Source organism: Hylobates moloch, unplaced genomic scaffold (assembly GCF_009828535.3).
Source record: "Hylobates moloch isolate HMO894 unplaced genomic scaffold, HMol_V3 SCAFFOLD_4, whole genome shotgun sequence".
Lineage (NCBI taxonomy): Eukaryota > Metazoa > Chordata > Mammalia > Primates > Hylobatidae > Hylobates > Hylobates moloch.
In genome coordinates, this window is record NW_026652279.1 from 4119110 (window position 1) to 4135533 (window position 16424).

The 16424-nt window shown below is 40.4% G+C and overlaps 1 protein-coding gene across 7 annotated transcripts in view; it reads left to right on the top strand.

Annotated features, from left to right (window-relative positions):
* PTPRG (protein tyrosine phosphatase receptor type G) overlaps positions 1 to 16424 on the top strand; it is a 759442-nt gene that overhangs the window by 510161 nt on the left and 232857 nt on the right. The window lies entirely within an intron of this gene.

Sequence of the window (16424 nt, forward strand, 5' to 3'; positions counted from 1 at the left end):
TTGCTGTGAGCCGAGATTGTGCCATTGCACTCCATCCTGGGCAACAAAAGCGAAACTCCGTCTCAAAAAGATAAATTTAGTATGGGATTAAATGAATGGATAGCAGGATGAACTGTTGTTTGATAAAGCAGGTACATTTAAATGTTAAGGGAGGTATCTAGGTGGGTTGTATACAGGTGTTCACAGCAAAATTCTTTCAGCTTTGCTCATATGTTTAATGCTTTTACGTAATAAAATGTTGGGGGGAAGCATATGAAATGGAATAAGAAAATGGGAAAATCTACTTAACGAGGGACTTGATCTGAGTCATATGTAAATGAATTCCCTATCAAGTAACCAGTTCAACACAGACATCTATTTTTTTAAAAGAAGTTTTATAGAAATTACAATTATACTAATGATGAGTAAGAAGATAATGTTGATCTCATCTCATAGATTTTACGGCATTTTTTTTTTAAAGATCTCATTGTGTTACTTAGGCTGGTGTGCAATCATGGCTCAGTGCAGCCTGACCTCCTTCTGGGCTCAAGTGATTGCCCTACTTCAGCTTCCCAAGTAGCATGGACCACAGGCATGTGCCACCATGCCCAGTTAATTTTTGTAGAAATAAGGTTTCACCATGTTGCTCAGGCTGGTCTCGAACTCCTGAACTCAAGCTGTCCGCCCGCCTCAGCCTCCCAGAGTGCTGGGATTACAGGCATGAGCCACCATGCCCAGCCAATTTTGTGGCATTCTTATTTGCCCTGTGGTGTTAAATACTAACCCCAAACTAGTGTAAGGTTATATTCAATCATCAAACTTTGTTTTAAGTCATCATCATTCAAATGTATTTAAAAGCATCGTCTCAATTTTGCATATTTGGAAATGGGGACCCAGAATAATTAAATGATTTACCCCTGATCTTAGCACCAGATGAGGCAGAGCTTGAACTTGAACTTTCATTTTCTAATTATTATCTTTTCCACTCCATAATATGTTTTCTCGGATTATGAGATTCTGAAACCCATGTTTTCCAGAGAATTGATAAAAAGATCATCAAGCCAAGGATTTTGAACTATGATCAAAGCTACAATAGTGGCAGCCCACCATTCTTTTTACCACTAAAGCCTTTATCCAGTTTGTAAAATGCCTCTCTCTAATCATTCCTGTTGGGTTTTAACCAATATATCAGGAAGACTGGTGCTTTGCTGAGCTTTGGGCAGCCTTGTTTTGCTCTCTGATTCTCTGGTGTCCTTCTGACCAAAGATATGGTCTGAGAGAATTAACATTAATACTTTGTGTTTATATAAAGTAAAATTATAGTGCGCACTGTAATTTTATGGCTAGGTAGGTGGGAAATTATTAGTCTAAATAAATACACTTTTTAGTAGAGCGGCTGTGTTAAGTAAATTAAATTCTGCATAAATCTGAAACAGTACCTCGATTTTCATTTTTATTTATTTCTATTTCTTGTAGAGAACTAGTATCACTGTGTTGCCTAGGCTAGTCTTGAACTGCTGTCCTTGAGCAATCCTCCTGCCTCATCCTCCCAAAATGCTGGGATTCTAGGTGTGAGTCACCTCACCCGGCCTCAATCTTTTCTTTATTTCTTTGTTTCCTTTGGAGTGTTAGTAAGCTTGAGTAGTTGTGCGTTTCATTGTGGTAAAAGATACATGAAGAGTGAATTGTGTTACAGTGAGATCAGGAATAAAGGAAGATTACACCCTGCGTGATGTGGAGCTGTCTGTTGCTAGGGGCTGATGGATACATTCCTTTAGAGCACTTTGCTGATGAGGCTGGTCTTCTGAGTTGAGTCCCTAAATGGATCTATTAGATTCACCCTCTTCTTCTTATAGCAGTGGTGGGGTTTGGGTTTTGTTCCTTTTTGATTTTTCTTTTTCTGCTCATTTCAAGGGAGACTTTTTTTCTGATGAGCTATATTTTTAGAGCCAGCAAGTGTTTTAAACAGTTGGGATGAACCACCTTTCTTGGCCCCAAATCAATACAAGTCTTCTCCCCAGAGAAAACTACTATTAGTTTGTGCTGTTTTTCCAGGCATGAGCCTTCCCTTGCCTTAGATCTATACACTTGTGCGTATACCCACGGGACACATACAGTACTGAGTTGTGTGACATTTTTAAAGTCAAATGTGATCACAGTGTATTTATTTTGCAACTTGATTTTCTCCTCTAACAATATATCTGAGAACTGTCAAGGCTGGTCTTGTACTCCTCCTGGCCTGAAGCAATCCTCCTGCTTCAGCCTCCCAAATTAGTGCCTCATTTCTTCCTTCCCCCTCCATAGGTTCTACCATTCTCCTATTTATTACCATATCAAGTTTTTCTTCCCCTGATACCATCAATGGTGGGGCATAGATACTTGTATATTTGTCTTTGTATATGCAGCACTTGTGGCAAAGTATTAATATTCTGAATAAAGAGCTCCTTAAATAGTAAAACAGGAAATCATTAGAAAAAAACTAAGTAAAGGTTCTTTACTTACTGGTTGTTTGGATTTTTTATTTTATTTTATTTATTTATTTTTTTAAGGCGGAGTTTCACTGTTCTTGCCCAGGCTGGAGTATAATGGTGCGATCTCGGCTCACTGCAACATCCAGCTCCCCAGTTCAAGCAATTCTCCTGCCTCAGCCTCCCGAGTAGTGGGATTACAGGCGCGTGCCACCACGCCAAGCTAATTTTTTTGTATTTTTTAGTAAAGATGGGCTTTCACCATGTTAGCCAGGATGGCCTTGATTTCCTGACCTCCTGATCCTCCCAACTCGGCTTCCCAGAGTGCTGAGATTATAGGTGTGAGCCACTGCACCCAGCCTTGTTTGGAAATTTTTAAATGAGAACAGAAGTACCCATCCAGTGGTAAAAAATAAGAAGGATCCATAAATCCAGTGTTACGCATGGTATAGGAAAATTGGTATTCTCCTGCACTGTTGATTAGAGTAAAAAAAATGTGTGTAATCTTTTCAGGGGATGGTTTGGCTTGAACTGCTTCTAGGTATCTGTCTTAGAGAAGGGATTTTTGGTTCATTGAGGCATGTTGACACTTTTTTTTTAGAGGTAGTGATTTTTAACCTTTCTGGCTTGTGGAGCCCTTGAAGATTCCAGTGAAGTCCGTGGTTGTGTACTGCATGAGACCAGGGCTGAAAATGGGTCTTTCAGCACGTGGTTGTAGATGGAACCATAGAAGTCTGTCTGATCAATGAACTGTTGAAAAGTGACGGACACTGTTCAGTGAATACGTGTACCACCTTCGGCAGTCTTTCAGGGGGCTTGCAGCCCTGCTGGAAGCCAGATTCATAGTTCCATAAATTTGATTTTCCCTTTTGATCAGTCATCTGACCAAAGCTGTTGGTTACTTTAAGGGATACTGAATAATAAGAAAAAAAAATTCCGGTGGAGCAATGCAACATATTTTCTCCTGTGTGAGAAATAACTCATTCATTCATTCCGTAGTCATTTAATGAGTGCCTACCATGTGCTTAGCTCTGTAAGGACCCTCCCAGTGGGAGAGATCACAATGCAATATGCAGAAGAATCTCTTGTAAGGGGATCTCCACCAGAAATGATAAGATGACCTCAGCAACAGAAGAGCTGTTTTAAAGAACAGATGTTCTAGACCAGTTGACCCAGCTAACCTTAAAAATACTTCATTGCGGAGGTTCTCCCAAGGACACTAAAGAAAGGGTGTGGTTTGGATTTATAGAACTCAGAAGCATTTGGAAGCCTCCAGTTGTCTTGTATGTGTGTTCTCAGAAACGTTTTGCACCGACCTTTTTCTTATGGAGAACCATGATGTGGCAACATTCAGCTGTATCATGCAGAATGCAGTTTTCCAGATAAAAGAGCGTAACTTGTCTTTGTGACAAGCTTTCTTGGAGGTCTCTGGCTGGGAGAAAAGGAGGGAATACAACCAACTCTGCACCTGTGTTAATTTTATTTAGCTTAATTGCAAATTCATGACATCATCATTTACCCCAAAACTTATGACGAGGTAGAAAATACAATATCAGAAATGAGGAAAGAACGCTAATGGGAACTTTGGTTGAGTAAGTAACAAATAAACTATATTTCAGGTTTCTTCTATTTCAAAATGGGAGACATATTGCTGATTCCTAGTTGGTTTTGAGTGATTTATAACCCGTTATTTGTGGCTGAGTGTTGCAGTCTGTGTTGTCATGGAAATTCTGTTGAATTTATAGGTCCATTTATCCAAAATGATTTTCCAGACTTCATTTCATGGTGAATCATGTGGCTGTTACTCCAAAGTACAAAGCAATTTCTAAAAAGTTTCATATTACAAAGAGCACAAACACTGTGGTAGTGATTTTTGTGTTTTTGAAATACAAATGAGTTCCAGATGCATCTAGGGACCCCTCCCCCTCCACTGTGTCCAGGGCGTTAAGCTCCACTGCATTTCAGAACCCGCTTTGTATATAAAATAGCCATGCAAGCAAGGAAACACTGTTTCATTAGAAAAGAAAGCCATTGCAGTCACCTCAAGAGTAGCTGAAATTACTGGTTTATGCGTAGGGACAAAAGTGCTCTCCTGGCTGGGCGCGGTGACTCATGCCTGTAATCCTAGCACTTTGGGAGGCCAAGGTGGGCGGGCAGATCATGAGGTCAGGAGATCGAGACCATCCTGCTCAACATGGTGAAACCCCCTCTCTACTAAAATTACAATAATTAGCTGGACGTGGTGGCACGTGCCTGTAATCCCAGCTACTCAGGAGGCAGAGGCAGGAGAATCACTTGGACTCAGGAGGCGGAGGTTACAGTGAGCCGAGATCGTGCCACTACACTCCAGCTTGGAGACAGAGCAAGACTCTGACTCAAAAAAAAAAAAAAAAAATCAACTGCTCTCCCAGTTTCAAGCTCCCTCACAGCAGACTTGATCCTTCCCCTCAAGGTTCAGTAGTGGTGTGAAAGGGAAAGAAAAACAAAGTGATTTACCGTGCCCACTGATAACCTTTCATGTTGACAGTGGGTGTAGGACAGGGTTTCTGCATCTCAGCACTATGGACATTTTGGGCAGATAATTCTTTTTTTTTTTTTTTTTTTTTTGTCAACCTCCAGAGGGTGTGTAGGCACAGAGAAACTCCCATGATGTGGGGCACTACTCTCTGCATTTTGGGGTGTTTAGGAGCACCCCTGGCCTCTACCTGCTAGATCAGTAGTTCCCAACCTTTTCGGCACGAGGGACCGGTTTTGGGGAAGACAATTGTTCCATGGACCCTGTCGGGGGTGGCGATGGTTTCAGGATGAGTCAGTTGCATTATATTTATTGTGCACTTTATTTCTATTATTATTACATTGTAATATATAAAGAAAGAAGTTTACAATGTATACTTGTATAATGTAGAATCAGTGGGAGCCCTGAGCATGTTTTCTTGCAACTAGATGGTCCCATCCAGGGGTGATGGGAGACAGCTACAGATCATCAGGCATTAGATTCTCATCAGGAGCACGCAACCTGGATTCCTCGCATGCGCAGTTCATAATAGGGTTTACGTTCCTGTGAGAATCTGATGGCGCCACTGATCTGACAGGAGGCAGAGCTCAGTCAATAATGCGAGCTATGAGGAGCAGCTGTAAGTACAGATGAGGGGGTTGGGGACCTCTGCGCTAGATGCCTATCACCCCCTCAAAGAGTGACAACCAAAAATGTCTGTAGACACGGCCGTATTTCCACTGGGGTACAGAATCACCCCATGTTAAGAACACTGCTCTGGAAGCTTTGTGCTAGGACCCTAGAGAGAACTAACAGGTAGCGCTCATTGCTAATGGAATTCTGGTCAGGATGTTGTGTGGTGGAACAGTTTTAAGTACGTGGGCTCCACAAGCAAATGCCTAGATTTGAGTCCCAGTGTTAATTACTTCTTAGACAAGACCTATTATCTCAGCCTTAATTTCCTTTTGTATAAAATAGGAAAAATAAGAGTATCACTCCTAGAAAATAGTAGTATTGATTTAAGGAATTAATTGATGTAAAACGTTCAGAATCGGTCACATTTAAGAACGCTCCTGAGTGCTTTATGCTTGAGGCTGCCTCAGGAGAAAGGGCAGGCAGGGGCAGTGCTTGGTTCTTGTAATAGTTATTGGGCCCTAGGCTGGAGGGATTCTCTATGTTAAGGCCAGACACTGCAACTTGCTCCGTCAAGCAGATAAGTTCAATCTGACCATACTGTCAGATTTCAAGTAGCTTATATTAAATGGAATGAGTGCAAAACAGGGCAGTAAACTTGGCCCTGCTCTGTTTTGGTTGGTTGGTTTGTTTTTAATTGAAGCAGAGTCTCACTGTGTCACCCAGGTTGGAGTGCAGTGATGCAATCATAGCTCACTGCAGCCTGGAACTCCTGGGCTCAAGCAATCCTCCTGCCTCAGCCTCCCAAGTAGCTAGAACTACTGGTGTATGCTATCATGCCCAGCTAATGTTTTGTTTTGGTTTGGTTTTTTTGAGATAAAGTCTCGCTATGTTTCTCAGGCTGGTCTCAAACTCCTTAGCTCCAGGAATCCTCCTGCCTCAGCCCTCTTACTATGTGAGGTTATACTTTTGTTCCTCTTGGCTTCAACAGCACAGGTATTTTGCTATTTCTGCTGATTCATTGTTGAAGTACCATATGTAGAGGACAAAAATCACAAAAAATAAGTGTACAGCTGACGAATTTTCATACGCTTGTAACCAGTGCCCGCATCTACAAGATAACGTATTAGCACCCGCAGATGTCCTTGTCCAGTTGCTGCCGCCTCTGGGTAGCCACTGTGCTGGCTTCTAAGTGCTTTAGTTTTTCCTGTTTTTGTACTTCATTCCAATGGAATCACACTGCTTTTTTTTTTTTTTTTAATCTGGTTTACCTGGTTCAGCTTTGCTTGTGAGATTTGCCTATATTGTTATCTGTGGTTGTAGTGCATTCCACTAGGTATTTCACTGTGTGACTATGTCACAATTTGCCTATCCATTCCATTATTGATTAGTATTTAGGCAGATTCCAATTTGGGGATATTGCAAATAGCCGTTTCACTAATTTATGTGGTGGTGTGTTTTCTTTCTTGTTTTCCCCCTTTAATATTTAAACGTGTAAGTAAATCAGTGGTTCTGAGTGTGCCAGACCTGGTGGAAGGTGCTTTACTCAAGTTATTTTATTTAATCCTCAGTGTAACCCAGTGACATATTTTTAATTCAGCTTACTCATGGAGATGTTAAGGCTCAGCGAGGGGGTAACTGACTTCAGTCAGGTCACATAACTTTTTTTTTTATTATACTATTAAGTTTTAGGGTACATGTGCACAGTGTGCAGGTTTGTTACATATGTATCCATGTGCCATGTTGGTGTGCTGCACCCATTAACTTGTCATTAAACTATTAAATAAGAAAGCTATAGCTTACTGTCTTCTTTCCTGAGGACATGGCAAAGGTATCTGGACAAGCTGTAGCCAGACTTGGCCTACTTCATTGGTGCCCAAACTTATGCTGAGCTGTTAAGAAGCTACTCGGAGAGGCTGAGGCAGGAGAATGGCGTGAACCCGGGAGGCAGAGCTTGCAGTGAGCCGAGATCGCGCCATTGCACTCCAGCCTGGGCGACAGAGCGAGACTCCGTCTCAAAAAAAAAAAAAAAAAGAAATAACTCATGAATCATGCGTAGTAAATCATTGAAAAACTTAGCTTACTACTGCAACCAAGAGCCTGAACTCTTCCCTATCAAGGGAAAAGTGCAAACATTTGATATTTATTTGATTAATCAGATGCATCACTGAACCAGAAATCCTGAAAATCAGCTAATAAATAGACATATAACAGAATAAACAAGTTACAGAGACTTTTAAAAGAGATCTCAAAAACATCCTGGCACCCGAGTGTATGCCTCATAGCCCTAGTGGGCACCTTAGGTTCTTCTGCCCCAAAACTTGGGATTCCTGCTGTAAAGTAGTTGAAGATAATTCCCTGTTACAGGGCAAATGAAAACAGGAAATAATTAAGGATTAGTGTACTCTGTAATTAATGATATTGTATAAAGGAAGTGTTTCAGAATGTTTATTTAAATGCCACCTTGCCTGCAAAGATACCCACTACCTACTATTCTTCACAGCTTGGTTCTTCTAAAAATATTCTTCCAATGAACACCACACACTGGTTTCTTTGCCACACCCTGTGGCATGACTTATTGGGATGTTGGCTGCCTGTGGAAATGGTTTATTTGAACCTTACTTTAAATATCCCTTCTGGTCATAAAAGAAGTCATCAGGACATATTGTAAGAGAAAAATGAGAGCTGTTCATCGGTTTTTACTTTTCCAAAGCAAGTGCTTAGTGCAAATGTATTACAACAGCCCCGTGAGGTGTGACTATTACCTCTATTTCGCAGAAGGGGACACCGGGCCTTAGAGATCTCCAGGCTCTTCAGTATACAAATCCGGTCTTATTCTCTAGCAAATACTCTTAGCTCTTCATCTAATACTGCCAACTTTATAGGTATTTTTCCGTATGCCATAAGAGTGTGAACTGGGTTGTAACAGGGGCTACATTCTCCAGGGTAGAAGCCTGTTAGAAAGAAGTGAGAGAAGGTGATAGAGTTCAGAGCTCAAAGAAGCCCAAAAAGTAACTGAGTTGCAAAATGGTTATATAATGTGATACACAGACACACATACCTGTGTATGTTTGCTTAAAACCCGTAATGATTTTAGGGAGTATATTAGTCAGGGTTCTCCAGAGAAAGGCCATGGGATCAATGTCTCTCTCTCTCTCTCTCTCTTTGTTTCACACACACACACACACACACACACACACACACACACACACACACGCACAGGGTAACTCTGGCCTATGATTCGTTAATTTTAGCTAAGTTACTCCAGCTAAGTTGATCTTGCAGTCTTGAGTTCAAAGGCTGGAAACCTGAGCTCAATCTGTGTTGCAGTACAGAGGCAGAATTCCCTCCTCTTAAAAAGACCTCAGGTCTTCAGCTGATTGCATGAGACCCACCCACATTATAGAGGGTAATCAGCTTTACTTCTAAGGTCTACTGATTTAAATGTTAATCACATATAAAAAAATATTTTCGCAAAAAATAACAATGATCCTTTTAAAAAGTAACTCGGATTAAAAACTTTGTTCATTCGGATAAGACAAAATACCCAGAGTGTTTGTGTTATATATTTTAATGTAATATGTATAATGTATATTTATCATTTTTCTCCATAATTTAAATGAATAGATCTTCTTTTTTTGAAGTATTAAAATTTTAGGCCAGAGTTACTTAGACAATGGTTTGACTTTCTTGTAGATTGAAGAGAAAGTAATATAATCTGTGTTTAGCAGAACCATACCTGGAGTCCCTTGGCCATTTCACAGTGATTTTGGCTTGTATGTGCACCTTTCTGAGCGTTTACTCCAGCAGTTTAAATTCCTTCATTCTTTCAATATCTTGAGCCCTCCTTGCCACTGATTTTGTTATTTATTCCAAGAGATGGCATGGACTTTGTTAGTGTTTGTGGCTTTATCACTTGGCTGTCCTTGCTTCAAGCCACTTAGAGCTCCCACTCATTTTATTCATTCCAGAAATAAATTACTAGTATTTACAATGGGCAGCACTGTGCTAGGGACACAGCCTTGCACTGCACAGACTTACGTCCTGCGTGTGTACATCTTTCTGTCTACAGGCAATGGCAGAATTAGAGTGTAGTGTGTTGAGTGTGTGCGTCCTGGCCTCCTTAATACTAGCCGTTACAAAATAATTTAAAAATCATGTTAGATTAAGAGCTTATTTTACAAAAACCTTAACTCTGTCATCATCCTATGCATGTCTTCAAAAAAGCAGAACTGACAGATGCACTGTGTTTGGATGTTTACTTTGCCTTCACTTCACATCTTTATTCTTAGGCACCTGTTTCTTGTCCACCACCACGTTCCCAACTGGTTAACACCAAGCGTGATTAGAAAAATACATTTCCACCTCTTCAGTTCTGTTGTCTGCCGCCTGCTATGTGATTTTTAATTCTGCGTTGCCTTTTTGGTTACCCTCTTTATCTCGTCCTGTTTACGTCTCATCTCCGTCTGTTCTTTTCTGTAGCTTTTGCCTGTGTGTTCTTCCACTTTAATAAAAATCCCCAGCAGTATCCTGGAAATGTCTATTGAGTCTTTCAGTAGATTGCCTTCCCCCTGAGCTATCTGCGTGCTGTTTCCTTACTTACTCCGTCATGATTTTTTTTCTTGGGCCATGTGTGGGGGGCATGTGGGAGAAATCGCTCTTTGAGAGGAAATAAAACGTAGAGCTTTCTAAATCTGCATAGAAGTTACTGTTAGGTTTTTAATCTCATACTGGGATCATTTCCTTTTGCTTCCATGATCACAGCAACCAGGGAGCTGACTTAGGCACACAACTATAACAGTAGGCACACAACACACCTTCTGGGAAATGCCCCCTCCTGCCCATTGCCTGTATAAATGTAGTATTTGTTTAATAGACGCCTCATTTGACCATGAGCCATTCATTGCCTTATGCTTTTATTTTGTGATACACTCACTCAACTTTGACACTCAAAAATAAAGTTAACCTTGTCTCATTAATGATATTTTAGTCTTCCTAAGTGCACACCGTATCTTCATCTGTCATGGTGGCTTATAGACAATAGGCATTAAGCAATACTCCTGCCAATTAGAAGGAAGCACAGTGATTAAGATCTTGAACTCTGAGATTTGAAAGACAATTTTGAAAGATAACTTTTCTGTCCCAACCCCACTTTCCTTCCTTAGGAGCTTTGTAAATTTGAAATTACAAATTTTGTAAATCCTTGGTTTCCTTGCCTGTAAAATGAGAATCGTACGGATACCTACTTCACTGAGTGCCAATGAATCATAGTACAGTACCTAGCATATAGTAGGAACTTACTAAAGGTTTGAAAAACATTAACAATGTTTTAATATGATTAAAAATTAATATTTCAAGTACAGTAATAATATCAAAGGCTCAGGTTTTCAGATTTGTTGCTTTCTATTCATTCAACTTAACATGGACAGTGACACATGTTGGAAACCAGACATATACACATTTATAAAGTCAAATTGCAACTGGAATTATTTTAAATGTAAGGGAAAAGTTGCACAAGGCAGGAAAAAAGGGAAGCTAGGTGGAAATTTTGTCGTGACTTTGTATGTATCACACTAGTACCTTACAACAGTGGAGCATTGACTGTTGTCAACCCTGTACTCACAGGATCCTTTTCACCTCCCTCCCATTAACTTGATTGTATTGGGATTCATGCAGGCATTTGCCATATATGTATTTTAGGACATGTTTCCTGGTCAATGATGATGCTTTTAATGTGATTTGTTTTGTCCCTGTAAAATTCCATTTTCCAAATGTCAAATTATGCTATATGATACTCTAGGTTATCCATCACCTTGATCTGGCTAGAAAAACACCTGGAGGGTTTTGCAGTCATGCCATTCCACAAGGTAGAGTTGAATGATCCATTTGGGCTAATGACTCTCACTTATGACTTGAAAAATTCGGCAGAACTGGTCCCATAATTGTGCCCTGGTGCAAGCAGTCTATCGGTGGCTTTTTAATTGAGTTTCATATAGTTTGTTTCTGTGCTTGAGGATATATATATATATACATATATATATGTGTGTGTGTATGTGTGTGTGTATTATGTATATAATATATAGTATCTCCTATCTCATGGAACTCTACATGATGAAGGAATGTCTGTTTATACAGGATTGATTCAACTTTCCTTCCCTTGCAGAAGAGAGGCCTGCTTGGAATAGATTCATCAACCTTTAAGCTATATAATTTTCTTAAAGAATCAAGCCCAAAGTATTCTATTTCAACTATGTTTGGAAAATACTGAGTTAAAGTTACTAAGTCTTCGAATAACCTTTGAACCAGGACTTAAATGGCCAATTCTAGGGCTAGGGTAGGGAAAAATACAGGATGAGCCTAAAACATCTGTGCTTGATAGGAGTTGCTAAAAATAAAAAAATTAGGAGAACGTGGCAGAGTGACAGGGAAATACTTTTGAAGGGTCTCCTACTGGGCAAATCTGGGATGATCTGAGCATCAAAATACATAATGTTAGTAATGGAATCTGATAATGGATTGAATAAATAGAAACAAAAATAAACAAGTCCATATGGGTGTAAATGAATGAATGAATAAGTGAATAAACCGCAGTGCAGGGAAAGCGATTCCTTACTCTAGAATGCCATTAATGAATATAGAAGGAATGGTGGAGTTAGAAAGTCACCCAAGGATACTAAACTAGTGAGTCAACATTAAATGAGGAGCAAGATATTTATCTCATGCCAAAGTATTTCTCTACAAAATACTTTTTAATTATGAAAGGAAAATTAATAACATTATAGTGGAGAAGCCCAACAGATAGCACCTTAGCTACAGGATCAAGATAGATACCTCCAATAGCGGGATAAACCCACATAAATGTGCTTGCTGATATGATGCACGGAGAAGATATAAATTTTTTTTTTTTGAGACTGAGTCTCACTCTGTTGCCCAGGCTGGATTGCAGTGGCACAATCTCAGCTCACCACAACCTCCGTCTCCCAGGTTCAAGTGATTCTCCTGCCTCAGCCTCCCAAGTAGCCTCCCAAGTGGCAGGCACCTGCCACTGCACCTGGCTAATTTTTGTATTTTTGTAGAGACAGGGTTTCACCATGTTGGCCAGGCTGGTCTCAAACTCCTGACCTCAAGTGATCCACCCACCTTGGCCCCACAAACTGTTGGGATTACAGGTGTAAGCCACCACGCCTGGCCTACAGACCTCAATTCTATGAAATTTCTGCCCTGTACACTTCAAATTGTCAGAGTAAAGAAAGAGACTCAGTAACTGTTCCAGATGAAGATGGGGTTGGAAGAGGTCAGTGTAAAAAGACAGGACGACTAAATACAAAGTTTGATCCTAGATTGAATTCTGGACTGAGAACCAGCAAATGATCTGTAATGGACTTTATTTGGGCACTTGCCAAAACTTGAAAATGGTCTGTGAATTAGATAATAGTATTGTATTAATGTGAAGTTTGCTAATTCTAATGATTATTCTGTGATTATGTAAGAGAATGTCCTTATTCTTAGAAATTACACACTTAAGTATTTAGTGGTAAAGGGGCCTATTATCTCCCATTTGCTCTCAAATGATTGAGGAAAAAAAGTGTGTGTGTGTGTGTGTGTGTGTGTGTGTACAGAGAGAGAGCAAAAGAGGTATAGTATAAATAATTGGTGATACTGGGTAAAGGAGATAGGGAACAGTTAATAGATCCCTTTATTGCTGGATTTTCCCTATGTTTTTTTCTTTTTTTTTGTTTCTTTTTTTTTCTTTCTTTCTTTCTTTCTGTTTTTTTTTTTTTTTTTTTTTTTTTTTTTTAGACGGGATCTTGCTCTGTCGCTTGTCTGGAGTGCAGTGGAGCCATCAGTAGCCTCAACAGCCTCAACCTCCTGGGCTCGAGCAGCCCTCTCACCTCATTCTCCTGAATAGCTGGGACTACACTCACCACTCCTGGCTAATTTTTTGTAGAGATGAGGTCTCACTGTGTTGCCCAGGCTGGCCTCAAACTCCTTTTCTCAAGCAGTCCTCCCGCTTGGACCTCCCAACGTGCCGGGGTTACATGCATGAGCCACCCTGCACCTGGCCCCAGATCTTTTCTTCAGCTTATGTACACCACGTTTCTTCATAGGAGGATTGCTGTAGAGTGAGCATCACTTAGATTAACATTACTAGAAAGAACATACTTTGGGGAATATTGAAGGGAGGGCTCTAGGATCTAGGGCCCAGAATGTTGAAGGGAGGGCCCTGGGCGCAATTCATTTTGAGGGTAAAATTGATGGTAGCTACCCCAAACACCTGCCAAAGATGTTTTTGGAAAATAGTTTCCAGCCTGTGTCCAAACTTGGACATCACCACCGCTGACAAAGTATGTTTCAATTCATGCAAGTCCAATTCACTCAGCAAAATCTCATCTACTTATTCTTATATTTTAGACACTTCAAATATTACTGTAATACAGTAGGCTACAACTTGAGAAAAGTAGTAAGAAAAATAGATATTTCAGACCCGTGCTACTGTCCTTTTTATGAGACATTTTATTATCCAGATGGGTGGAGCCGTGACCCAAACACATTTTCTAAAAATGCATTTTTTTACCCACTTGTAAATGAAAATGCCCTTGAAGAGGTCTTAAAGTATTTTGTATCACACACTATTCGGGTGATGCATTAAACAATGCTGCTCCTGCACATGGGCTGAAGTATAAGAAAGACTTCTGTGAACCTACTTAATTTGAGGGCCTGAGTTTTAAAAAGAAAGTGAAATGTAATTTTCTGAATACACCCGTGTGAAGTTTCTTTCTTGGGTTAGTAGTGTTGTACCCAAAGCAATTCACCTAATGTTAAACCATTCTAATCTGCACCTTATTGAATGGATTTTTCTCTAAAAATTCATGATGTCTAAAGCTGTCCAAACCGTAAGGCAACACATTTGTAAGAAAGTGCCAGAATTGGTGGGAATTCGCAGTCTTAAGAAAAAGAATTATCTTTAAGAAAGAAAATTCTCCAAAAGAAAACTACCCATCCTTCTCCCATGTACTTAGGTATCAGAATTTTTCTAGGAAGTGTCCTGATTTGGGCTACCTGATTTCTCTCTTCACAAAAGAAATGCCGTTGTATTCTTAGCATTTGAGTTAATTCAGTCATCAGAACTCTGTTTACCTTTGACCTATATTTAGCTTTTCCTGCTGGGACTTTATTGTTCAACGTCAAATCTCTAAATCTCTCTGGGGTGTGGTTGTTCAGTCTATTGCAGAAAATAGCATCGTGCCTTTTGGACAAGTGGGGAAATAGAGGTCATGAAAGAACTAATTATATAGAAGATACTATTTTCTGTAAGGAGTACCATCATTCTAGATGATTCAATGGAATCACACTCTTACTAGAAATTTTAAGATGTTTGCCAAATGTTAACCTTAAAATATGATGATGATGATGACCAGGTGCAGTGGTTCATGCCTGTAATCTCAACACGTTGGGAAGCCAGGGTGGGCGGATTGCTTGAGCTCAGTTGTTCTAGACCAGCCTGGGTAATATAGTGAGACCCTGCCTCTAAAAAAAATATACATATATAAATTAGCCCGATATGGTGGTGTATACCCATAGTCCCAGCTGCTTGGAGGGCCGAGGTGGGAGGATCGCTTGAGCCTGGGAGGTCAAGGCTGCAGTGAGCCATGATCATGCCACTGCACTCCAGCCTGGGTGACAAAATGAGACCCTATCTTAGAAAAAAATATATATGTATATATGGTGATGATGATGGTGATTTGTTGAGCATTGATGAGGTCTAACCATGGTGCTTCATGTTATCCACTACGTTAACTTATTTGACCGTCACAATTACCCCACTAAGTGGAAATACTTGACTTTATGCCTGAGAAAGCTGGTGCTTGCAGGTAAATGAGGAAGCTGGAATATGAACCCAGGTCTGGTTTGTTTTTGTTTGTTTGTTTGTTTTATCAGTGTGGAGGCTTCTGGGGATACCCAATGGTTCATTTTTGTTCTTTACGTCTTTTTTTTTTCTTTTTTTCGAGACAGAGTTTTGCTCTTGGTGCCCAGGCTGGAGTGCAACGGCGTGACCTCGGCTCACCGCAACGTCTGCCTCCCAGGTTCAAGTGATTCTTCTGCCTCAGCCTCCCGAGTAGCTGGGATTGCAGACATGCACCACCATGCCTGGCTAATTTTGTATTTTTAGTAGAAATGGGGTTTCTCCTTGTTGGTCAGGCTGGTCTTGAACTCCCAACCTCAGGTCATCCACCCGCCTCGGCCTCCCAAAGTGCTGGGATTACAGGCGTGAGCCACTGCGTCCGACTGTTGTCTGCATCTTTTTAAATGTCAAAGTGTGTGCAAGCATTAAAGTTGTATAATGATTGATTCTGAGTTGACTTGCCTGTGTTCTGCTTTTTGAATAAGAAATTCTAGTCAGGCCCGGTGGCTCACACTTGTAATCCCAGTGCTTTGGGAGGCTGAGGCATGCAGACTGCTTGAGGCCAGGAGTTTAAAACCAGCCTGGACAACAAGGCAAAACCCTGTCCTTACAGAAAATACACAAATTAGCTGGGTATTGTGGCATGCACCTGTAGTCCCAGCTACTCAGGAGGCTGAGGTGGGAGGATCTATTGAGCCTAGGAGATGGAGGCTGCATTGAGCCGTGATGGCTGCCACTGCATTCCAGCCTCAGCCACAGAGTGAGTGAGTTTGTTTGTTTAAAAAAAAAAAAAAAAAACCTAATGCTAGCCAAATGTAAGAGAAGATATTTAAGGTTGGGATGAAAGCACTTGGATTTTGGATTCTCTCTGATGTGTAATATTAGGCAAATTAACATCAAATTTCTGAAGCACTATTTACTCATCTATAGCTGAGTATAGTAATTT